Genomic DNA, 25,177 nt, shown 5'->3' with positions numbered 1-25,177 from the left:
CTCTCTGTGTTTCAGGAACAAGGCAATCATAAGGTCCCCCTACTACTCCCTGCTTCATGTATTTTGAAGCAGGTGGGTATATTCACGTTTAGGAATGGCATTTCTTTTTCTTTCTTTCTTTCTTTTTTTTTTTTAAGATTATATTTATTTACTTGACAGGGACAGACACAGTGAGAGAGGTAACACAAGTAGGGGGAGTGGGAGAGGGAGGAGTAGGCTTCCTGTGGAGTAGGGAGCCCAACGTGGGGCTCGATTCCAGGACCCTGGGATTATGATCTGAGCCGAAGCCAGATGCTTAATGACTGAGCCGCCCAGGCACCCCTGTATCTGTATATTTAAAGTGAATTTCTTGTGGAAAGCATATATTAAGACTTAACTTTATTATCCAATTGGATAATCTCTGACTTTTAATGGGACTATTTAGTCCATATGCATTACATGTAATTATTGATATGGTTAGGTTTAAATCTACTGTTTTGCTAGTTGTTTTCTATTTGCCCCATATACTTTCTTTTTTTTTTTTCCTTTTCCTATCTTTTGGATTATTTTGTAGTACTCCATTTTATGTTCTCCATTGACTAATTTATTATACTAATTCATTCCACTTTTTAATGATAGATAAAAATTTTATGGCATGCATCTTTAATTATTAGTGTACCTTCAAACAGTATTATGCCACTTCTACAATAATGTAAGAATTTTCATCAGTATGTAGTTGATCCTTGAACAACATGAGAGGAGGAGCACTGATTTCCCTCACAATGTAGTAAAAAATCCGAATGTAACTTTCAACTCCTAGAATTTAACTACTAATAGCCTACTGTTGAGTGGAAGACTTAACCAATAACTTAAACAATTGACTAACATACTTTGTATGGTATATGTATGTTATACTGTATATACTATATTCTTACAATAAAGTAAGCTAGAGAAAAGAAAATGTTTTTAAGAAAAATCACAAGGAACAACAAAAAAAAATGCATTTGTAGTACCGCACTGTATTTATTAAAAAGAAATCCATGTGTGTCGGTGCACCTGTGCAGTTGGAACCCATATTGTTGAAGGGTCACCTGTACTTTCAAGGTTTCTCTGCTCTGTCTGGCCAGAAATTGAATAGTTCAGAGATCTCTGTGTGAGCTGCGGGGGTTCATTTTAGAGTGCCCTTACTAATGTTCTCTGCCTGGCCTCATAGAGGCAACAGGGATCCTCTTCAGTTTTCGAGCTCTTGCTCTGCCTCACTTACTCATTTCTGCTACCTCAGCTGCCTCAGCCTCCCTAACTCATTCCTATTTCCCCAAGTCAGCAAGATTGCCATGCTCTCCTAGAGTTACCCTTCCATGCATCACTGTCTGGAAAGTAGCTCCAGAAAGAAAACTGGGACCTTCACAGGCCTTACTTTGTTTCCCTTCTCAGTGGTTACAGTTCTTCTTCCTCTGTTATTCACTGTCTGAAAACAATTCTTTTATGTATCTTCTCTGGTGTCCTGTTGTTTATTATAGTAGGACAAATCCAGTACCAGTTACTACTTCATGGCCAGAAGCAGTTGTTTCCCCTTTGGTTATATTTGCATTTCTTGTAACTACTTTTGCATTTGTCCATATGATCTATTTTTTATTTATCATTACCATATGGTTATTTGAAATCTATGTTTATTTCTTTCTACTACTTAGTGATTACTCAGTGGGAAAAATATGCTTGCAGATAAACTTCTTGAAAGCATTTTTAGGTTAAATATGAGGTTTTTCTCAGACCAGTCATATAAGGTCTATTATTTATTAAAGTTAGTATTCTAGGTCTCACGTCGTTTTTATTATTAATTAGCATTTAGTGTATGCAATTCCATTGTTCATCTCCTGAAAAGAATAAAAATGTGACTTAAAGAATAGAAAAATCACAATCTCAGAGTGACTTAGGTATTGGGGAGAAATTTTACAGTTCTGTTTCTTGTTGTAGGAAAGAATTAGATTCAATGCCAACTTTATGCAACTAGTGAGCTAAGCCTTTCTTAAAAATTTACAATAAAAAAGGGATGCCTCGGTGACTCAGTGGGTAAGCATCTTTCCCTGCTCAGCGGGGAGTCTGCTTCTCTCTCTCTCTCTCTCTAACCCTCCCCTGCTTGTGTTCCCTCTTGCGCTCTCACTCTCTGTCAAATAAATAAAATCTTTAAAAAAATATTTTATTTATTTATTTGACCAAGAGAGAAATCACAAGTAGGCAGAGATGGGGGAGGGAGGAAGCAGGGTCTCTGCATAATAAAGTCTATTAGGTTTAGAGTTAAACATAAAAGTCAAATCATTGAGGAGAAGATATTCATAATTTTATTTATTTTTTATTTTTTAAATTAACATATAATGTGTTATTAGCCCCAGGGGTACAAGTCTGTGAATCGCCAGGTTTACACACTTCACAGCACTCACCATAGCACATACCCTCCCCAATGTCCATAATGCAACCACCCTCTCATATTCATAATTTTAAAGAAGAGGAAACCAAAGGCAGAAACCTGAAAAAAAAATTAGCTCATGTACATGGGTGTGAATATGTAAGTGCACGTGTGCACGTACATGCCTGTGTGTGTATGAATGAGCTGATGCATAAAAACCTCTGACAATAACTACACCAAGCTCTTTGTAGTGGTTATTTTTAAGGGGAAGGGTCAGAAGGGACTTCTACTTCCTTCTTTATTCATGTCTGTTTATATCCTTACTATTTTTTGCAATTAGTTCACGTAACATCAGGAAGTTTCTTCATTTTGAAATATGAGGTCCTAATGAATGGATATTGCCCACGCATACATGATTAAGTAACAATTGCTATCATCTATTGAATGTTAACTATGTGCTAGCCCATTCTATCACTGACTCAGGGCCCATCACAACCTCATGAGACAGGTCCCACGTATATCCTCCCTTATATAAGGTATTGAGGCAGGAAGAAATTGATAGATTGGTGTTAAGACAGCTGGAGGAAGGATGGCTTAGAGAAGTCACATGGCGAATAAGTGGATTCAAACTCAGACAGTCTGGCCTCAGAGCTAAAGTCTTGATTGCAACACTATATTAGCTTTCAGAAATATTGTTGTCTGAACACAGGCATAATATCCTGTTTAACACATTCATGGCCACTATGCTTTGACATGATGGAAGCCCAACTATGAACACAGATTGAAATGTAACTATGTTTTCATCAACACTAGAAAAAGATGTCTGAGACAGGATATAAAGACTTCCCTGGAAATATCCTCTCGTGAAATAATCTAAGTCCAACCTGGGAGAATGAAGGTAAAGAGTAACTTCTCTTCCACATACTCTGTGGCAGATTAGAATCATCATTTTGCAGATATTCTTGGCTGCACAGAGCTTTCATGCATTGAATGTCTCTTCTCATTTCTTGAACACCTGAGATATGTGGGTCTGACATATAAAGTCTCCTCTTCTTTTGTCCAGATGCCAGTTTTTATTGCTATTTTTCTATCAAAACAGGTGAATACATTGACATGTTAATATTTTAAAATCAAGAACAAAGCTGTCCATCTGAAATAAGCAATTTGCAGCACCTAAGGGCATCTCAGGATGAACGATTTATGGCTGACAAATTCAATCTAGATCACAGCTATTGACAACAATATTAATTTCTCAATTAGCAGGAAGAGCAGAGTGACCATCACACTGAAGGATATTCAGGTCTGCATAGAAAATTGCATTTTGAGAAATTCAAATGTAAATGCTTCTTATAGGTGTTATTTTATATATATTATATAAATATATATTTATATATTTTATATATTAATATATACTTATATATTAAAATATGTATTTTAATATATAAATATATAAATATATATTATATATATTTATATTATATTTTTAGTCAGTATAACCAAGAAATATATATTATATATATAAATATAATATATTATATACATTTTATATATATTTATATTTTATTTTATATATTATATTTTATATATTATATAGTATATATTTATATATTTTTAATATATTTATATATTTATATGTTATATATATTATATATATATATTTTCTATATTTATATATTTTATTTTTTTTATATATATTTATTTTATGTATATTTATATTTTTATATATTTTATATATATTATATATTTATATTATATTTTAATAATATATTTTAGATATATTATATTATGTATTTATATACATTATATATATTATATATATTTATATATTTTATTTTATATATTTATTTTTATGTATTTTATATATATCTTAATATATATTTTATATATATTTATATTATATATTTAGTCAGTATAACCAAAGAATAATTTATTAGGAGTTAGAGACAAGGGAGAAAAAGAAAATTAAAACCATGAGTTTATAATGTACTATATTCCTCTCCCATATGCAGGTTGGATTTACATACAAGTTGTTTTTTTTTTCCTTGGATTTACATACAAGTTGTTTTTTTTTTTGATCAATTGAGGTTTAGCAATATAAGTTTATATAAGTTTAAATTTAAATATACTGATCTCAGTTCTCAAAGCATTGGTTGGTTTGTGATGTTCTGTGCTACTATGCACCCACATTTAACCCTTGCTGGCTGCCTGCAAATCTTCAAGCAGGGGTAGGAAGGAGTGGAGAAAGCTTAGTGTACGGTCTCCCCTCACTGAGAAATCTGAATGCTGTGTCCTGACCCATGAGTATCTTATTTTGCAAAAGAGAGCCAAGAACAGGGTTTGTGTGAGGAATAGTGGGAGGTAGGCTTCCACTGCTCTCTACATGGCATTCATCACAGTCTGCCTGGGATGAGAGGTAATCAGAGGCAGAGACAGAAAATTTCTATTACCTATCGGACATGCTGTCAGTGATCTGTCTCCTGCATCAGGGACTGAGCGTCTAGAGGGCACCAAGCTCTCAGTCTCCTGGAATCTTTGCATTTCCTGCACATGACAGTTCAGCAGGTAATTATTTAGTTATGGTTAAAAGTTATATGTTAGGATATGGAGATGAGGCACCTGGGTGGCTCAGTGGGTTAAGCCACTGCCTTCAGCTCAGGTCATGATCCCAGGGTCCTGGGATCGAGCCCTGCATCAGGCTCTCTGCTCAGCGGGGAGCCTGCTTCTTCCCTCTCTCTCTGCCTGCCTCTCTGCTTACTTGTGATCTCTGTCTTTCAAATAAATAAATAAAATCTTAAAAAAAGTTGTATGTTAGGAGTTGTTTAAAGTAAGGCAGAGGGGGTTGACATCTGTAAGCTAATAAATAAGGATCCGCTGCAGGTTCTTGAGAAGGCTTTTTGTTTTGCTTTGTTTTAATGTTTTGGTTAGGTTATTGCAGGGTTTCTCAACCTGCATTTGAAGCCAGTCAGTTTTTCTGTGGTTGGGCTTGTCCTGTGCACTGTGGAATGTTTAGCAAAATTCCTGACTTCTACGCATGAGGTACCAGTAGCACCCCATAGGAGCAACAACCAAAAATGTCTCCAGACATTGCCAGATGTCTCCTGGGATTGCAAAAGTGCCCCACTTGAAAACCACTGGGCTGTTAGGGGAAGTAGTGAGGTTAGAGGTTAGGAAGATCAGATGTTCAGATAAGAAGAAGGGGAGCCAAAGAAAGGAGGGGGATGGAAGAGAATTCAAGTGTAATTTGATCCAGTGACTCATTACTGGTGCTATTACAACTGTATGTAGTATTTTGGAGCCTACAACAGAAGTGTTGTGTGGTACTGAACTAAAACATCTAAGGTACAATTCAAGAGGCATTCCTTTTTATCTCTTCTGGAAAAACTAGGAAACCTGACGTTGCTTTCAGAAAACTGTAGCCAGAGTTGTCAGGGAAATGTTATGGACAGTTGTCCTCTTGCTTGAACAAATTTACCTTTTATGTAACAGAAAATACCAATAGTAAACATGCACCTTTTAATGCAAATTGTTATTTTTCGAAAGCTTTCAGTTGAGTGTGTGAGAGAAAAATGTTCCTGCAGGTTATGCTGTAATTCCCTCCTGCTAAGAAGTGTACTGTAAAAATCCATGCTGTTACCCCTTGAATTGTGAAGAAGTCCTCCTTAAAGTGTAGTGGATATTATCAAATCTGTTTCAAGAGAGGCTTGCAGGGAGCAGGAACATGAAATACATATTAGATGCAAATACTTCGGTTTTGAAAAATTGGCACATTTGTTGTTTATTCCAGCGACAGGAGCTACTAGTGAGTTCACTGTAACCAATAAATGCTGTGGCAGCGTCGGGTGTCATATGATTGTAACAAACCTGCTGTTTACCAGTTAAGGCAGAGATGAGGTGAGGTTTAGGCTGCCTATGGTTTGCTGCCATGCTTCATTTTTCTTAATCCTCCTTACTTTCTGCTCCTGCAAGAACTAAAGAACAGTCCCACTATCTTCCTATATGTGAGTACTGGTAATTACGCCATGTGGATGCTTCTAGGAAATGTCCATTTGCAAAAGATATTTGCTTGGTTGCCTTCACACTGATGACAGCAGAATTCCCACGGACCCAGCTCTTGATACAGAAGTATCGAGAAGTAATGTCCTCAGGACCACAGTGCCAGTCTGGCCCCTCATTTACACTGCTTTATTTCTGCAAAAAAACTGGTTGATACAAGGTGCATGAAATCCACCCCTGTTTTTAAAAGTGAGTTTCTAGTGTTGTAAAACATCTTGTGTTACGTTTGCACTTTAAATTCTTGTTATATAGGCCATCTTGAATTTGTCATCAGGTACAACGTGCATGTCAGCACCCGCGCTGCGTGTGCTTGTGCAATACTGCATTCTCATAGGACCGGTCCAGCGGAGGGGCAGTCTCGCTGGTGGGGCCACTAGCCTCTCTCCTCGGTTTCCAGTGGCCTCTTCCCTAGCCTTCGATCTATCCAATACAGCGCCTCAGAGTAGTGCTCTTCCCCTTGCTTGGGGGGAACCAAGAAAGGGCAAGTGCAAAGCCACACATAAGTGAGGGTTGCAGGCCATTCAGAATGAGATACTCATACTGGTGGAGGCTATTTGGGAAGATCTGGCCTCTGTGGTGTCCTTTCTTTTCTGTTCGTTATTCCCACTACTTCTGCTGTATGTTCCCATTTCCTTTCTCTCTTTTCTCTTTTTCTTCCATCATTTCTTAGTCTGTTCCAGCTGCTGTAATAAAATACGAAAGGCTGAGCTGTTAAAACAACAGAAATGTATTTCTCACAGTGGAGGGTGGAGACTGTAAGTCCAAGATCAGGGCACCAGCATGGTGTGGGGTGGGGGTGAGATTTCTTGTTGTAGCCTCACATGGTGGAAGGGGCAAGGGAGCTCTCTTGGGCCTCTTATAAGGGCACAGATGTGATTCCAGAGGTCTCGGTCTTCATAACCTAGTCTTCTCTTGGCTCCACTTCCTAATATCACCACTTTGGGCTTTAGGACTTAACATATTAATTCGGAAGGGGACACAAAGATTTATACCATAGCAATATCCTATGTAGTAAAATAACATTCAGGTAGCAAAGCACTCAACAATACAGTAATCTTGGCTTTTATGTGAATTCTGATTCCTTTTAGGGGCAGTTTAGTCTTCAGGGAGCCAGAAAGGTGGCAGTAGTGCCAGCTCACATCGTTTTTTTGTTTGTTTGTTTTTATTCCTCTTAGTTTTTTAAAAGTAATCCAAGCCCAATGTGGGGCTCAAACTCACGACCCCGAGATCAAGAGGCATAGCACTACTGACTGAGCCAGCCAGGTGTCCCTCCTCTTCCATAGTTTTAAAGGAGCATGTCTGCTCCAAGAGAACTTGTACCAAATCCCGAGCACTCCAGGGGGTGGGATCCCACGCCCTGAGGAGCAGTAGACTGGAGCACACCTGGCCCCTGGGCCAGACTGCAGAGTCTCAGCTCTGCTGCTCACCAGCATCAATTCCGGGCCTTCTGTTCCTGGATTCCTAACAAGGGATGACCACAGCAAGCTGCCATCGGGTTGTCATGAGGGTAAGTGAGTTTATCAGTGTCAAGTGCTACCCCACAGTTCACACTTGATGAATGTCAGGTGTGATAATCTCACCATCCTTGCCCTCAAGGAACTTGGAAACAGGTTAGGGAGGTGGGACAACAGACATGAAACAGTTTACAAGAGAGTCTGTCACAAAGTTTTACATGTTAGGGTTTAAGTGTCACAGGAGTTCAAAGAAGAATGAAAATTTTCAGGGTCTGTGGTCAGATAATGTTAATCGAGGCTGAAGGTTGTTTAGGACAATATACATTACGTGTTTACTCCTATTACCCACTCGCCCAACCGAGTGTTCACCACAGGCCATTTACTTTGCTAATCATGTTTTCTACCCCAGAGAAGAGGTACAATTATGATCCCTGTGCTGGGTGCTGGGTTAAATAATTAGCCTTCCATATGTTGTGTCATTCAATTCTTTCAACCCTCCTGGAATTAGGTGGCAATGTGTCCATTTCACAGATGAAGATACTGAAGTTCAGAGATGTTAGTTACTCTATGGCGACAGTGGTAATAAACGGCAGAGCTGGGACTGGACAGGTCCCCTGATGGCTGAGCACATGGAAGAGGGGGCTGCAAGGTTCGAAGGGCTGACAGCATAGGTGCAGAGGGCAGGAAACCGATGAGGCCAACACTCCAGTGAGAACAGAACATCTATTGGGAGTCAGAGGTAAAATGGGATTGCTAGGAGCGATCTTCTTAGAAAGACAACACAGGGCAAGTAAAAGTTCTTGGACTTTATCCAGCGGCAGTGGGAAGCTTACTGGCTCCTGAGCCCTGGAGAGAGTGATGTTATGAAACAAGCTATTACTGAGTTTAGCCTGGCTACAGCCTCACGGGCTAGTGGCAGATTAGAAGGGCAGATACTGGCTTGAGAAGGCAGCTGGGCCAAAGGACGTAGGAGAGATACAGGTGTGAGCTGATGTGGGCGCAGAGAGGGGTGTGCCACAGAGAACAGAGGAAACATCAGTTCTATGGGAATCCTTAAAGGCAAATTGCCAGGACCCTGTGCCAGCTTGGATGAGGATGATAAATGAGAGAAGGAGGATCAGAGTGTTCCGGAATTTCCTGCCCTACACGTCCTGAAAATAGTGATGCTTCTGACAAGGCACTGAAAATCAGGAAGGTACGTAGAGGAGGATTCGTTTCATTTTATATACATGGAGCTTGAGGCGGCCCCTGGGAATCCTGTAACTATCTGGACAAATGGAGAGGAGTATGCCTGAGAGGTCAGGGCTCGAGACAAAAACTCGAGAATCAGCCATGTGGAGAAAAAAGGATATCCCTCCAAGGTGATGATAATGCACAGGGTTAGGTGTCAAAATAAGGAAAAGAGACTGCCAAGGGAAAAAGAGTAACTGGTTTCGACAGTTACAGGAAAATAGAAGAAATAACGGCATAGACGTTATTCTACATAGACAGGTCAGAAAGTGGTCACTTGGGCCATGTGAGGAAGTGAGCTCATGGGTTCAGTAGACATAAGGGTGGGGGCCACACAAACAGGTAGGGGAGCCATGGAGGGGAGTGAGCAGATGATGGAGAATATTCAGACTGACAGGAGGATGAGGCGAGGGCTCTCCTGGAAGAGGGGCACAGGGCCAAAGGAAGGCTGTCTTGTTTTTCATTGTAGAATTAAGTGGCAGTAGCTCTGCCTTGGGCTCCCTGCTTAGTGGGAAGTTTGCTTCTCCCTCTCCTGTTGCCCCTCCTCTCCACTCATGTTCTCTTGCTCCCTCTCTCTCTCCAATAAATAAATAAATAAATAAAATCTTAAAAAAAAAGTTAAATGTGGGAAGGCACGCCAATGGCCGCGGACAGGGAGAATTTCACAACTCTGCGATTATGAAACAGGTATAACACAAAAAAAGAACTCTGGGGAGGGAATCATTTTGCAGCTTTTTCTTAAACGACAGTGGAACAGTTTGACCATGTCCCACTCAAACAGAAGTGGAGATTTTTCATAAGCTTTATCTCTGTGGCCTCCAAGCTGTTTTTTGATTATTTACATCTAGTAGTATAATTTTTTTGAGCATTCAGTCTCAATAAATGCATATTTAATTTCGAATTATATATATGTACTACTACAGTTCGCTAATGTCTCAAGATGCATCATTCACTAGTTCACGATTAGAAATAGTTGATATAATTTTATAATTTAAATGTTGTTCTTGATAATGCAGAATTATTTTGGGGTGACTTCCTGTTAGAATTGATTATATAGCCCTTGTGTTTACCTTGTACTTAGCTGTATAACATGATCCATGTTGACTAGGTCCTTAGAAACCCCCATTTATACAAACTCATGCACATGGACCCCACACCCCATTCAGAGCACCACACATCCCACTCCAGACCCTTGGCCATCTGATGTAGGACTAGGACTGTGTGAGTATACCAGTGTCAGTCTGTAGATTAGTATCTGTAAACCCTAATTCTCCCCTCCCTTCCTCCTTCCCCCCTACTTTCCTTCCTTGCTACAAAATGAACATCCATAGATGGTCTAATATCTTCTTTTACTTCCCAGTAAATCTTACTACCTTGGAGAACATAATTTGGAGTGCAAGATGGAGGAAATGGGAGAATCACACTTAACATTGTTCCATGGCAGCACTTTCTTTTTCTTTAATAGGCTTCATGCCTTGGATTGGGAATCAGGAACTTGGATTTTTCACTTTCTCTTTATCTCCATCTTGTGTCCTATGTCCTAGGGCAAGTTCTTGCGGGTTAAAAACACCTTTCAAACCTTCCTTAAATGACTGCACAGTTTCTTCTGAACTTGCTTATGTGAAAGTGTTATAAAAACTAGAAAATGCCAAATGCATGGTAACTGTCTTTCCAGTTTCATCTCTAGAGCATGCAGACGCCACATAGTACACCTTTTTAAAAAAATTCTTTACAATGTAGCAAATCCTTTGATCATTAAGGATTTCTTTTCAATATTCCAAGTCACTGAAGAATGATGTATGTAGGTAGAATTACACCCCTTGTTAACTATGCAATGAATTACAGATTCCTTTCTGGCGCCTTTGCCCACACAGCTGCCACTTCTCTGAGGTCCCTTCTGTCGTACAAAAGCTTTGTTTTCACTGACAACAAAGTCTCAAGTGTGCACTTAATCGCCTGTTTGAGGGGCAAGTGCCTCCAGATGGTTCACCTTAAGTATAGATGCTGCCAGGCACACCCAAGACCCAAACTACACACCACTCAAACAATTCAGAGGAGAGAAGGATACTACACAACTTGCTTTGCTTAAATCGCCAAGATTAAAGTAAAACAGTTTTTGTGTGTGTGTGGGGCTGGAATAATTTTGAATATTTTTTTTCTGATTATTAATCATTCATGGTAGAAACTTTAGGAAAGAGAGATAAACAGAAAAAGTAAATAAAAATGACCTGTTATCCCGGCCTCTTTGAGCATTTTGGTGTAAGTGGTCCCATTTTTCCCTTCCGTTAATAGGAATAAAATCACACGGGTTATTAATATTATTTTAAAATATGTAATAACATACAGTGATATGTTATTAAATATTCTTTTCTGATATGATTTTTTGAAAGATTTTATTTATTTATTTGAGAGAGAGAGAGTGCACACAAACAGGGGGTTGGGGCAGAGGGAGAGGGAGATGCAGACTCCCTGCTGAGCAGAAAGCCCAATGTGGGACTCAATTTCAGGCCCATGAGATCATGACCTGATCCAAAGGCAGATGCTTAACCGACTGAGCCACCCAGGCGCCCCGATAAGATTTTTAATGCATCTATTCCACTGGATGGTGCATTCTATTCCACTGGATGGAGCATAATTTATTTAACAACAGGCTACTGTTGAGCACATGCAGATATTTTGGCTGCAGAGTAGGAGAGCTGGCCAGTGGGCAGGGCTGGGAAATGAGAGAGACAGTGTATATTTCCCCTGAGCACATCCTCTAAAGAAGATACTTAGGTGAACCTTTCTCCTGTGTTCTAATTCACCCATTTCCTTGATGGTAGAACTTGGCCACATGTTTAGCATTACAATGTATAGCCCATATAATTCTTATTTATTTATTTATTTATTTGATTTTTTTTTTTCAGTGTCCCAAAATTCATTGTTTATGTACCACACCCAGTGGTGTGCAATACATGCCCTCCTCTCATACCTACCACTAGGTTCACCCATTTCTCCACCCTTTCCCCTCTAAAATCCTGTTTGTTTCTCAGAGTCCACAGTCTCTCATGGTTTATCTCCCTCTCCGATTTGCCCCAATTCACTTTCCCCTTCCTTTTCCTAATGTCCTCCATGTTATTCCTTATACTCCACAAGTAAGTGAAACCACATAATTGACTTTCTCTGCTTGACTTATTTCACTCAGCATAATCTCCTCCAGTCCCGTCCATGTTGATACAAAAGTTGGGTATTCATCCTTTCTGATGGCTGAGTAATATTCCATTGTATATACGGACCACATCTTCTTTATCCTTCATCTGTTGAAAGGCATATTTGTTCTTTCCACAGTTTGGCGATTGTGGACATTGTTGCTATGAACATTGGGGTACATATGGCCCTTCTTTTTACTACATCTGTATCTTTGATGTAAATACCCAGTAGTGCAATTGCAGGTTCATATGGAAGCTCTATTTTTTAATATTTTGAGGAATCTCTATACTGTTTTCCAAAGTTAGCCCATATAATTCTATCTTTAAAGTATCAATGATTCCTTCTTTTGGATGAACTCACAGAAATGGAAATTGGGGATTAACTGGTTTATATTATCCCAAGGCTTTTGATGAGTATTGATTGCAAAATTTTCATTTGGAAAGTTTGAACCAATTTCTTGTTCTGAGAGTAAGGCTCTTCATTTCCTCAGTGTTATTGCTAACATTGGTGTAATGTTTTTTAAACATATTTTTGAGTGGGAATAGTTTTGACTCTTTATGTTTATTGAATTAAGCTATTCTGTGGACATCTTGCCAAAAAAAGTTCTTGGTTTCTGAGTCTCCGTTAGATGGTTGTGAAACTGTTTTAGTTTCTTGTTTGTTTTTAAGGCAATAACTATAGTAATAAAGAACAAAAGTGGAACATACCAAGAGAGTGTATTACAATCACAATTGAATAGCAGGATGTGCTGCTAAAGCATTCCTATAGGCAAGAATTCAATGATGGAGGTATTGGTTAGATGATGTTTTACATTACAAAGTTACAAAGTTTATCTGAAGATAAACCATGCTAGTTACCTAATTCTTTTTGTAATAGAGTATGAGATGACTCCTAGATTTTAGGGAAATAGTTTCTTGATGTTTGAACAGAAGTTAATGTCTATATGATGAGCTCCCACCAACCATGATTCAGGCTGCTAAATAGTATTTGATACCAGGTCAAGTTTGCCAAGGCACTCTAGTGACTCAAAATCCATTAACAGTAACAAATTAATATCTGATGTATTGAAGTATTATCTTTTCTGTATTCTCACACTATGAACTGATTTGCATCCTCACCCCCTCCGTAACAACTACCTATGTGCAACTGTTGGCTTCATCAATTGAAAACTGAGTAGCAGATTTGAATTTAGTTCTGTATCTAGTAATGAAGAAGATACATAAACTACTGTATCTACTGAAGACAGAAAACATCAGTTTCACTAGATCTGACCTTATTTTTTTAAAGATCTTATTTATTTATTTGACAGACAGAGATCACAAGTAGGCAGAGAGAGAAGAGGAAGCAGGCTTTTTGCTGAGCAGAGAGCCCGATGCGGGGCTCGATTCCAGGACCCTGGGATCATGACCCGAGCCGAAGGCAGAGGCTTTAACCCACTGAGCCACCCAGGCGCCCCAGGCCTTATTTTATTTTATTTTTTTTAACATGGAATTTAAAAGGCTTGTATAGAAAAATAAATGATCCTCTTATTTTTGAAGTGTTAGCTGCTTTATGCTACTATACTATAAAATAAAATGTGAAAGAAGCTTAACCACATTGTAATTTTCTTGCAGTTCTGACTATGTATTTCCCTGTAGTAATAGCAAAAAGCATGGATTTGCTTCTGTTTTTAGTTTTATTCAGGAATGTCAACAGCAGCCATGTAGTAATGCAAGTACTGGAATAATAATGACAACTCAGTAAATTACATTTAACTAGAGAGACTGGGAATTGCTGTTTTTGAATTTATTGAATATTTTGGCTAATCAGTGGTTGAAGTAGGTGTTTGCTAAATATTTACCTGCCTGCCTCACCTATTGTGCTCTGTTAGGTTGAGGGAGGGTGGTGGAAAGAAATATAAGAAATGATCCCTCCACTCAGGAGCTAACAAGCCAGTTAAGTAGACATCTTTACATATATGAACATGAATACTACCAAACAGTGCCCAGTTGTTAAGTGATGAAGCAGAAAATGAATATAACCATAGGAATTTGCGTTGGAGGGAAGGACAATAAAGCACTGGAGCAGTGAGGAAAGCTTCAAGGAGGAGGTTGGCCGGTGGGGCTTGCTGAGATGACCAAATGAAGAGAAAAGGAAGCAGAGTAGGAAATGGTAGTGGCTAGAGAAACTCAAGTTATGGTAAGAGATTATCCTAAGGAGTCCAAGGCCCTGTGTTCAAAGATAGGACAAACTAGCCTTGGGACTGTTGGGTTTGAATTCTGGGGCTGTGGGCTGGGTGGTCTAGTCCTGGGACACAGAACTGAGAGGAGTCCAGGGGCAGGTAAGTCTTTAGGTAATCCGGCTGCATTAAAATTTCACGCCATGGGTGAATGGAAAGCTTATAAGACCAGTTCTAGGGCAGTGCTGGCCGATGGAAATAGAGTATATGCCACATAGATAATTTAAAATTTTCTGGTAGCCACATTATAAAAAAGTAAAAAGAAAGAGGTGACAATAATTTTTATATTTTATTTAATCCAAGATACCACAAATATCATCTCAACAGATAGTTGAGATAAAAAAGTATTTGTCACGTATTTTAGTTTTTTGTTCCTAAGTCTTTGAAATTCAGCATATATTTTTATATCTGTAGCATATCTCAGTTGGACTGATCACACTGCAAGTACTAATAGCCACATGTGGCTTGTGACGACCATACTGAACAATATAGTTCTAGGGTTGAGTACCCCAACCAAGGATGCCAGTAAGAGTTAGAACTAGTGTGAGTATTATGCAGGAAAACTGGGTAAATCAAACTATATTCTGGATTCAGTCAAAGCTTTTATGAGGGAAAAGGAAGAGAGAGAAAGGTAGAATTTAATGGAACAATTTTTTTAAAAAAGATTTTTATTTATTTACTTGAGATAGGGAGAAAGTGAGAGAGAACATGAGCGGGGAGAAGCTGATGGAGAAACAGATTCTCTACGGAGCCGGGAGCCCGATGCAGGACTTGATTCTGGAACTCCGGGATCATGACCTGAGCCGAAGGCAGTCACTTAACCAACTGAGCCACCCTGGTGCCCTGGAACAAATGCTTTAACTAAAGGGTTCTGGAAATTCTCAAGGCTGATACTCAAGTCAAAGGAGTCCATTCCAAGCTCTCCTAAGTAATCATAATCATGCAGAGAACTAGAGGTTCTCTGGAGATCAGGGACAGGTCTGGGTTCATGGGAGGGCCATCAAGAGGAGACGGGGGACGCCTGGGTGGCTCAGTGGGTTAAGCGGCTGCCTTCGGCTCAGGTCATGATCCCGGCGTCCTGGGATCGAGTCCCACATCGGGCTCCGTGCTTGGCAGGGAGCCTGCTTCTCCCTCTGCCTCTGCTGCCACTCTGTCTGCCTGTACTTGCTCTCGCTTCTCTCTCTATGACAAATGAATAAATAAAATCTTTAAAAAAAAAAAAAAAAGAGGAGACGGAAGCAGTTCAGAGGACAAGAGTGAAGAAACGACCCTCTCTGCAATAAGGGTCTACACTAGGGTATGAAGGGGAGGAAGTTAAGATTGGGTAGGTGGTAGAAGGGAAGATGATGATTGAGACTAGAATTTCTCTGAAGGTATAGATGAGGTAAGGATGTAGACTTGGAAAGCAGATTGGGCCTAACCATGAGCTATGACCTCACTATGTAGGAGGACCTCACCATGTGGGAAGACTCAAGTATATAAGAGGTCTACACCACTGCAAAGACAGGACCTACCATATGGGAAGACCTTACACAGTGGGAGGACCCCACCACAAAACAGGACTTTCTCATGTACAAGGACCCCACCAAGAAATAGGACCTCACCATGTGGAAGGAATCTACCGTAAGACAAGAGTCCACCAAATGAGAACACTCCTCATGTGATAGAAACTCTCCATGCAGGAGGAACCATGAAATAAAAAGAGAACTCATAGAATGGGAGAAGATATTTGCAAATATCTTTGCAAATGATAAATGACTTGTTTCCAGAATATGTAGAGAACTCTTATAGTCAATAACATAAAGATAAATAACTCAGTTTTAATAGTAGGAAAAGGATATGAATAAATGTTTCTCCAAAAAAGACATATAAATGCCCAATAAGCTCATGAAAAGATACTGAACATCATGCAAATCAAAATCACAGTAAGATGCCTCTTCATACTCCCTGGATGGCTAGAGTGAAAAGTAGGCAATAACAAATGTTGAGAACAGAGGCACCTGGCTGGCTCAGTGGATTTCTAATGATTTTATAATATTTTCTAATATATTGTTTCCTATTCTATGTCACTATTATTTTGTTTCCTATATTATCACTTTTAACTCCTATATTTATTAATTATTTTCTTCCTTTTACTTTGATTTAATTTGCTCTTCTGTTTCTGGCTTCTTGATATGGATGCTTAGATTGATTTTAGCACTTTCTTCTTTTATAATTGAGCATTTAAAACTATACATTTTCTTCTAAGTATTTTTCATATCCTACAAATTTTGACATATTTTTACATTTTCATTCAGGTAAAAATATTGTCTAATTTGTGACTACTTCTACCCTTGGGCTATTTAATTTAAATGTTTTGTTTGTTTAGTTTTTAAAATATTTTAGGTTTTCTAAATAATTTCAGATAATTCCATTTTTTTCAGAAAATGCTATCTGTAATTATTTCAATCCTTTTAAATATGATGAAGCATGTTGTTTGACTCAGCATTTGGATCTTAGTAAATGTTTCATGTACACTTGTGTTTTACTGTTGCTGAGTGAAGCATACTGCAAATATAAATTAGATCCGTTGTTCAATAGGATGGTTCAGATCATCTATATAGTTACTGATTTTCTTTTTTCTATCAAATACTAAGACAGGGCAAAGGAAGTCTCCAGGTATGCCTTTGTCTGTTTCCATTTACACTTCTATCAGCTTTCCTTCATATATTTTGAAGCTCTATTTTGGGTGCATTCAACTTTAAGATTTTTGTTAGGTTTGATGAATTTCCAAATCTGCATTGCTCCTTTTTCTTTTCCTACCTTCTTTTGGGTTGTGTTTTAGAAGTCCACTTTATTTCCACTGTTAGTTTATAAGCTATTTCTCTTCATCCTAATTATTAATGGTTCCTCTAAGATTTATAGTATCGTTGTTTAACTTATTCAGTCTACATCGAAGTAATATTAGACCATATCTTATATAAGATATGTAAGACTCTTGCAACATTATGCTTGCTTTTTTCCCCCCTCTTGTCCTTTGGACCCTTGTCATACATTTTCTTTCTTTCTTTTTTTTTTTTTTAAGATTTTATTTATCTGACACAGAGAGAGAGATCACAAGGAGGCAGAGAGGCAGGCAGAGAGAGAGGGCTCCCTGCCGAGCAGAAAGCCCGATGAGGGGCTCGATCCCAGGACCCTGAGATCATGACCTGAGCGGAAGGCAGAGGCTTAACTCACTGAGCCACCCAGGCGCCCCAATCATACATTTTATTTCTACACCTGTTAGTGAATATCACAACACACTGTGTTTTTTTTTTTTAATTTTGGTTTTTTCTTTGCTCAGTTACCATTTAAAGAAATTAATACATTAATACAAAAAATATTTCATACTTATCCACATATTGACCATTTCTAGTGCTCTTCGTTCCTTTGTGTAAGTCCAAGTTTTCCATCAGATAGCATTTTCCTTTTGCCTGCAGAACTTCCTTTAACATTTCTTAGTACAAATCTACAAGTGACCAAGTCTCTCCATTTTTGCTTATCTAAAAGTTTGCTTTTGTTTTGAAGAACAGTTTAATATAGAATTATAAATTGACTTTTTACTCTTTCAGCATTTTATAGTCATTTCATTTTTTTCTTGCATATTTCTGACGAGAAATTGGCTAGAATTTCTATCTACATTCCTCTGTGTATAATGTGTTTCCCGCTTTCTCCGGCAACTTTCCTCCCGCCCTGGCAACTTTTAAGATGTATCTCTTAATCACTTGTTTTCAGCAATTTGACTATGATATACCTCCATTTGGGATGTGAATATGTGTGTTTATTCTGCTTGGGATTCTTTGGGATTCCTGGTCTGTGATTTATAGTGTTCATTAAATTTGAGACTTCTTTTTTAAAGCCATTATTTCTTCTGTCACTTTTTCTGGATTTCACATATATGAAACCACTTGATACTATCCCACAGGACCCTGAAGCTCGGTTCACTTTTTTTAGCCACCTTATTGACATATCATTTTCAAACCATAAAGTTCAGCTACTTGAAGTGTACAATCCGGGGGTGCCTAAGTGGCTCAGTGGGTTAAAGCCTCTGCCTTCGGCTCAGGTCATGATCCCAGGGTCCTGGGATCGAGCCCCACATCGGGCTCTCTGCTCACAGGGAGCCCTCTCTCTCTGCCTGCCTCTCTGCTATTTGTGATCTCTGTCTGTCAAATAAATAAATAAAATCTTAAAAAAAAATAAAGTGTACAATCCAATGGTTTTTAATATATTTACAGACTTGTGCAACCATCACCATAATCTAATTTTAGAACCTTTACACATCCCCAAAGGAACCCTTGCATGCATTAGCAATCATTCACCATTCCTGCCATCCCCCAACACCTTCCAGGCCTAAGCAACCACTAATCTACATGTCTATGGATTTGTCTATTCTAGACATGCCATATAAATCATCATGTAGTATGTGGTCTGTTGCAACTGACTTTTTCATTTAGCATAATGTATTGAGGTTCATCAATGTTGTATAACTTATCAATACTTCATTCCTTGTGGTCACCACATAATATTCCACTGTGTGTACATACCCTTGTTTTTCCATTCACTAATTGATAGACATTTGTGTTGTTTTCACTTTTTGATTAATATGAATAATTCTGCTGTGAGAATTATATGTCCACCCAAGTATGGACATGTGTTTTTTATTTCTCCTGGGGTAGATACCTAGCGGTGGAACTGCTGGGTCATATATTCTCTCCAGTGTTTAACATTTTCAAGGAATGGCAACACTGTTTTCCAATATGGCTACAGCATTTTACAGTTCTCACCAGCAACAAATGAGGGTTCCAGTTTCTCCACATTGTTCTCAACATTTGTTTGTTTGTTTAAGATTTTATTTATTTATTTGACAGAGAGAGAGATCACAAGTAGACAGAGAGGCAGACAGAGAATGAGAGGGAAGCAGGCTCCCTGCTGAGCAGAGAGCCCGATGTGGGGCTCGATATCAGGACCCTGAGATCATGACCTGAGCCAAAGGCAGAGGCTTAACCCACTGAGCCACCCAGGAGCCCTTGCTTTAATATTTTTCTTAAAAGATTTATTTATTTATTTGAGAGAGCAAGAGCATGAGCAGGGTGAGGGCTGAGGGAGAGGAATAGAATCTTAAGCAGACTCCACGCCCAGTGTAGAGCCTGATGCAGGGCTCCATCTCATGACCCTGAGACCATGACCTGAACCAAAATCAAGCGCCTGACACTTAACTGACTGGGCCACCCAGGTGCCCCAAGTTTGCTTTATTTTTTTATTTTTATTTTTTAAAAAAAGATTTTATTTATTTTTTTATTTGACAGAGAGATCACAAGTAGCCAGAGAGGCAGGCAGAGGGAGAGGGGGAAGCAGGCTCCCTGGTGAGCAAAGAGCCTGATGCAGGGCTCGGTCCCAGGACCCCGAGATCATGACCTGAGCCGAAGGTAGAGGCTTAACCCACAGCCACTCAGGCGCCCCGAGGTTGCCTTAATATTGAAAAAAAAATTCAATGTAACTGCCACATTAACAGAATTAAGGAGAAAACCAGATGATCTTCCTATGTGATACACAAAAATGTTTAATAAAATTCAATACCCATTCATAATACAAAAACCTCTTAAAAAGCAAACTAGAAATGGAAAGGACCTTCTTCAATTTGGCAAAGGGTATCTGAAAAACCTTTAGCTAACATCATCTGTTAGGGTGAATGCTTTCACCAGGACTGAAAATAAAGTAAGAATAATGCTGTCAAGGTCTCGATTCAGCATTGTACTGAAGGTCCTAGCTAGTACAATAGGTAAGAAAAAATAAAAGGAATACAGACTGAAAGAAGTAAAACTGCCTTTTTTGCAGATGACATGATTGTGTATGTAGAAAAATTGAAGTAATCTATAAAGAGTCAAATAGAAGAATTGAATTTAGCGTATATAAGGTTATATATACAAAAATCTAGTCTTTCTAATATACTAGCAATGAGCATTTGGAAGTTGAAATAAAATGCCACTTACTATAGTATCAAAAGATGAACTACTTAGGGATAAGTTTAACACAGTATGTCCAAGGTCTTTATGACTAAAAACAACAACAAACTACAAAAATTGCCAAACAAAAGTAAAGAAGAACTAAATAAATGGAGATGTACCAAGTTTCTAAACTGAAGACTAAATATTGTGATGTCCCTCCATCGTTCCATAGCTCAGTGAAATCCCAATCAAAATCCCAGCAGGCAATTTTACAACTTATTCTAAAATTTTTATATAAAAACAAGATCTAGAATAGCCAAAATGATTCTGAACAGGAACACTTCAATTATCAGATTTCAAGATGGATCACAAAGCTACCTTACGATACTACAGGATAAACATATGGGTCAGGTAGATCCTGGAACGGACCTACCCATATATGGTCAAATACCATATATGGTCAAATAATTTTTTGACAAAGGGCCACAGTAATTCAAAGGGGAAAAATAGTCCTTCTAACAAATGGTAAAGGAACAACTGGATAATCACATGAAAAAAAAAGAACCTTGATTCTTAGCATATTCCATATACAAAATTAATCTCTAATTGGATCATATACCTAAGCTTAATGGGTAAAACTTACAATTTCTAAAATAAAACATAGAAGAAAATCTATATGAACTGGAGGTAGTAGAAGATTTCTTAGGGCATAAACAATGAGAGTTAAGATATTGATATCAAGCTATCAATAAATCAGACTTCTACAGAGTTAGAACTTATGCCCTTCAGAGGACAATACTAAAAAAAAAACAAAACCAAAAAACAAAACAAAACAAAACCACACAAGCCACCCAGTGGAAGAAAATATTCTCAAAACACATCCCTGACAAAAGAATTGTATCCAGAATATATAAAGAACTACTACAATTCAGTAAGATAAGCAACCCAATTAAATTGGGAAAAGACTTGAAAAGACACTTTATAAGCTATATGGACATACAAAAATGTGTCAGCATCATTAAGCAGGGCAATTCAAAGTAAAACCACAGCGAGGGGTGCTTGGGTGGCTCAGTCAGTTAATTGTCCAACTGTTGATCTCAGCTCAGGTCTTGACATCAGGGTCATGTGTTCAAGACCCATGTTGCGTCTCATGCCAATACTTAAAGAGGAAAAAAAAGTAAAACCACAGTGGTTATATTAAGAATCTGGAGCAATTACAAATCTCATACATTGTTGATGGGAATGTAAAACAGTACCAGTACTTCAGAAAAGTGGTTATTTCTTTTCTTTTTTTTTTTTTTTAGAAAAGCGGTTATTTCTTATAAAGTTAAACATATACTTACTGTAAAACCCAGCAGTCTTATTTCTACATATTTTCCCAAGAGAAAAGAAAATAAATCTCCACACAACGACTTGTACATGAATGTCCATAACAACTTTATTTACAATAGACAAAAACTAGAAACAACCTAAATGTCCATCATTATTTGTTGTATATAAACAAATGTGGAATGTCCACACATGGCAACGCTAATTAGCAATAAACAGAACTAATCATAAATTCGACTAGTCATATATGCAACAATACATTTGAATCTTAAAAAAAGCCTTACACTGGGGTATTATATATCCTGTATGATTACAGTTTTATGAAACTTTAGAAAAGACAAATCTGATTCACAGTGACAGAACACTGATGAAGGGTGGTGTGGGGGTGGGGAGTACTGATCTAGATTTTGGAAATTTGGCAGGTAACAAAAATGTTCGAGTTCTTGTGGTGGTGGTTATCCCGGTATGCTAAAATTCTTAAAACTCATTGAAATGTTTTGACAATTGAAATGGGAGTATTTGGTTTTATGTAAACTATACCTCATTAAAATTTATTTTTAAAAAATGGAAGGGAAATAGAAGGCATTATCAATATAATCAGGTTTGAATTTTCTTAGCTCAAATCGAATTCTATTTCTGCTTCTCTGAGACCCTTCCGGTCATCCTGACTGAACTAGGATAGCAAAAAATGTCAACGCTGTATTTTGAGATACAATGTATGCAGATAATTTGTTATTTATATAGCTCGCTAATTCTTCATATTTTTATACTATGTTGATATTTAGATGTAAATCTCTCTTAGGGCTTCTGTGAGTGGAGCTGGCTGATCGCAGACGTTTTCATGTAGCTTTAAGAAATGTTGATTATATTCAAGTGTGTCCAAGTAGAGAATTAGAATTATAACAAGATATTCTTTATAAAGTCTATTGTTAAATGTAGCCTAATATTCCATTAAAAAAATAATTCCTTACTGGACTTTTGGATTTTTGGTTCTGAATAAATATGAGTCTTCCATTGAGACCCTAAAGGCCACCAAAGCCTGAAGTGATGGTTTCCTCTCCCAGCTCTTAGGGCAATTACTTGGTGTATTGCTTATACGGCAGTTCAATACTTCCACGTTTGCACTCTTTCCAACTGGTTCTTCAAGTACTTGTTGGTGTCATTTTGCTGTACTGATTAATTGAATTGGGATTTATTCAACTACTTTGTTGTATGGGGCTTTTGTTACAAATCAAAATGAAAATAAGCTCAATTCTTAGTAATTCCACAGAATCGTTCCAGATTAATGTTGATTGATTAATCTGTTTAATTTACAGAGCTCAGCTGCTGTAATTTTCTTGACGGTGGATGATGTAGAGAAGAAAGCATTAACAGAGGAGGAGACCTGGATTTCTGAGTGGGCAGTCACAAGGCTGGGTCTGGTTTTACAAAGCAGGTACTGTGAGCCTCTCATCACCTCATTTAGGACACTTTCTAGGGTTCTCTTTCTTTTTTTTTTTTTTTTTTAAAGATTTTATTTATTTATTTGACAGAGAGAAATCACAAGTAGATGGAGAGGCAGGCAGAGAGAGAGAGAAGCAGGCTCCCTGCCGAGCAGAGAGCCCGATGCGGGACTCGATCCCAGGACCCCGAGATCATGACCTGAGCCGAAGGCAGCGGCTTAACCCACTGAGCCACCCAGGCACCCTAGGGTTCTCTTTCTAAATGGAGACTTCCTAAAGGGATTGAGCCTTGTTTGCTGGGTTCGAGGGTTAGTATGTTTTCACTCTCCTTTGACATATCAAATATCTTTAATTTCTGTTATCTTTGAAGTTTCGACCTTTGTCAAATACTTTTTAGTGGAGAAGACAATGGTCTGCATTTTGGAGATTTGCTTTTTAAAAATGTCTTTTTTTTTTTTTTTTAAAGATTTTATTTCTTTGACAGAGAGAGAGAGGGAGGGAGGGAGAGAGAAAACAAGTAGGGGGAGTGGCAGGCAGAGGCAGAGGGAGAAGCAGGCTCCCCACCAAGCAGGGAGCCCAATGTGGGGCTCGATCCCAGGACCCTGGGATCATGACTTGAGCCAAAGGTAGCTGCTTAACCAACTGAGCCATCCAGGTGCCCCTGACTTTTAAGACATCTTAATAATTAAAAGGTACCAATAGATTCAACATACATAGTTCCCTCTACTCTACCACTAAGAGTACATTCCTGGGGTGAGGGATGGGGTGGGGTAGTGAGGGGGCACAGCCCTCAAAAGACAGAAACTAAGTGGGCAGAAGATAGCTTAAGTAGCAGCATAGCTAATATCATTTTACAGTAAGTTAAATAAAATGGAGGAGAACATGTTCAGTGCCCAAAGGCAAGAAATGGTAACAACTGATGCCTGTTAGTCGAAGAGCTAGAATTATATACAGAATGCCAAATATCCAGGTTGCACTTTCCTGCATCAGAACCTCTACTTCCCTTGTTTCCTGATCTTATGGCCACGGATGAGCTATCCTCCAGTGTGGACGCCACTCTATTCATTTGTATGGATTCTACTTCACAATCCTTGCTTGTCTTAGCAGGCAATAGTTTTAGATGAAGGCTATCAGGGGAAGAAAAGCATTTGAGGTAAAGGATTCAGCAAGGAAATGCATTATGGCATTTTGGAAAAGATACAGATTTAAAGTAAAAAAAAAAAGAACAGAGGAAAACAAAATCAACTAGGTTTTGATTTTAATGGTTATCATCGTTAACACAGTCTATTTGTGAGTATCTCTAAACACGTCCCTTTGCATGTATATTTATAGGGAAATATTTTTCATGAATAGGATCACATGATACACTCACATATGTAATCTGCTTTTTCCCCTCAACAATATTTCATGGTTTTCTAGAATAATAAGTATAGATGTATATACATCTTTATTTTTATGACTTCATAGCTTCCATTGTATACAGCAGAATTTACTTAACTAGTCTTTGCTTCAAGGGCATTTAGGCTGCATTGAGTTTTTCAGTATTATAAATTAAATGGAAATAATTAGCATATTTTACCCAAATAACTTAATATCTATGAATGTTAATACTCCTTTCAAATATTTTTTTAATCAGTTCTACAGACTTGTGATTGGAGAAAATTGTTAACAAGAATGGAAGTGTTTTTTATTTCCTGAGAAGGAAAGCCTTTTTCTACTCCATTCACAATGTTACCATGTACATCTTAGAGTATGGGAGATGGGGAACTTAAATCTTGTTTCCGTCTTCTGTTTTGCACTTATATACAGAAGTGTCCCAAAGCAAAGTTGTGACCTATAAATTCTGGGAGCAGGTTAAGGTCACGGGGGTCCTATATCTGAGTCTTTTCTGCACTGATTTTATTTTCACCTGATCC

The 25,177-nt window shown here is 38.2% G+C and overlaps 1 protein-coding gene across 1 annotated transcript in view; it reads left to right on the top strand.

Annotated features, from left to right (window-relative positions):
• The window catches only part of CCNY (cyclin Y), a 320,551-nt gene that overhangs the window by 50,434 nt on the left and 244,940 nt on the right, over positions 1 to 25,177 (top strand). Inside the window, exon 3 of the mRNA XM_032349316.1 lies at positions 23,136 to 23,254. The gene's annotated coding sequence lies outside the window, so the exon portion shown is untranslated. The remainder of the gene's footprint in view (positions 1 to 23,135; positions 23,255 to 25,177) is intronic.

Source organism: Mustela erminea, chromosome 6 (genome assembly GCF_009829155.1).
Source record: "Mustela erminea isolate mMusErm1 chromosome 6, mMusErm1.Pri, whole genome shotgun sequence".
Classification (NCBI taxonomy): domain Eukaryota; kingdom Metazoa; phylum Chordata; class Mammalia; order Carnivora; family Mustelidae; genus Mustela; species Mustela erminea.
Note: the sequence above shows the minus strand (reverse complement) of the source record. Positions and strands in the feature narration are given on the sequence as shown.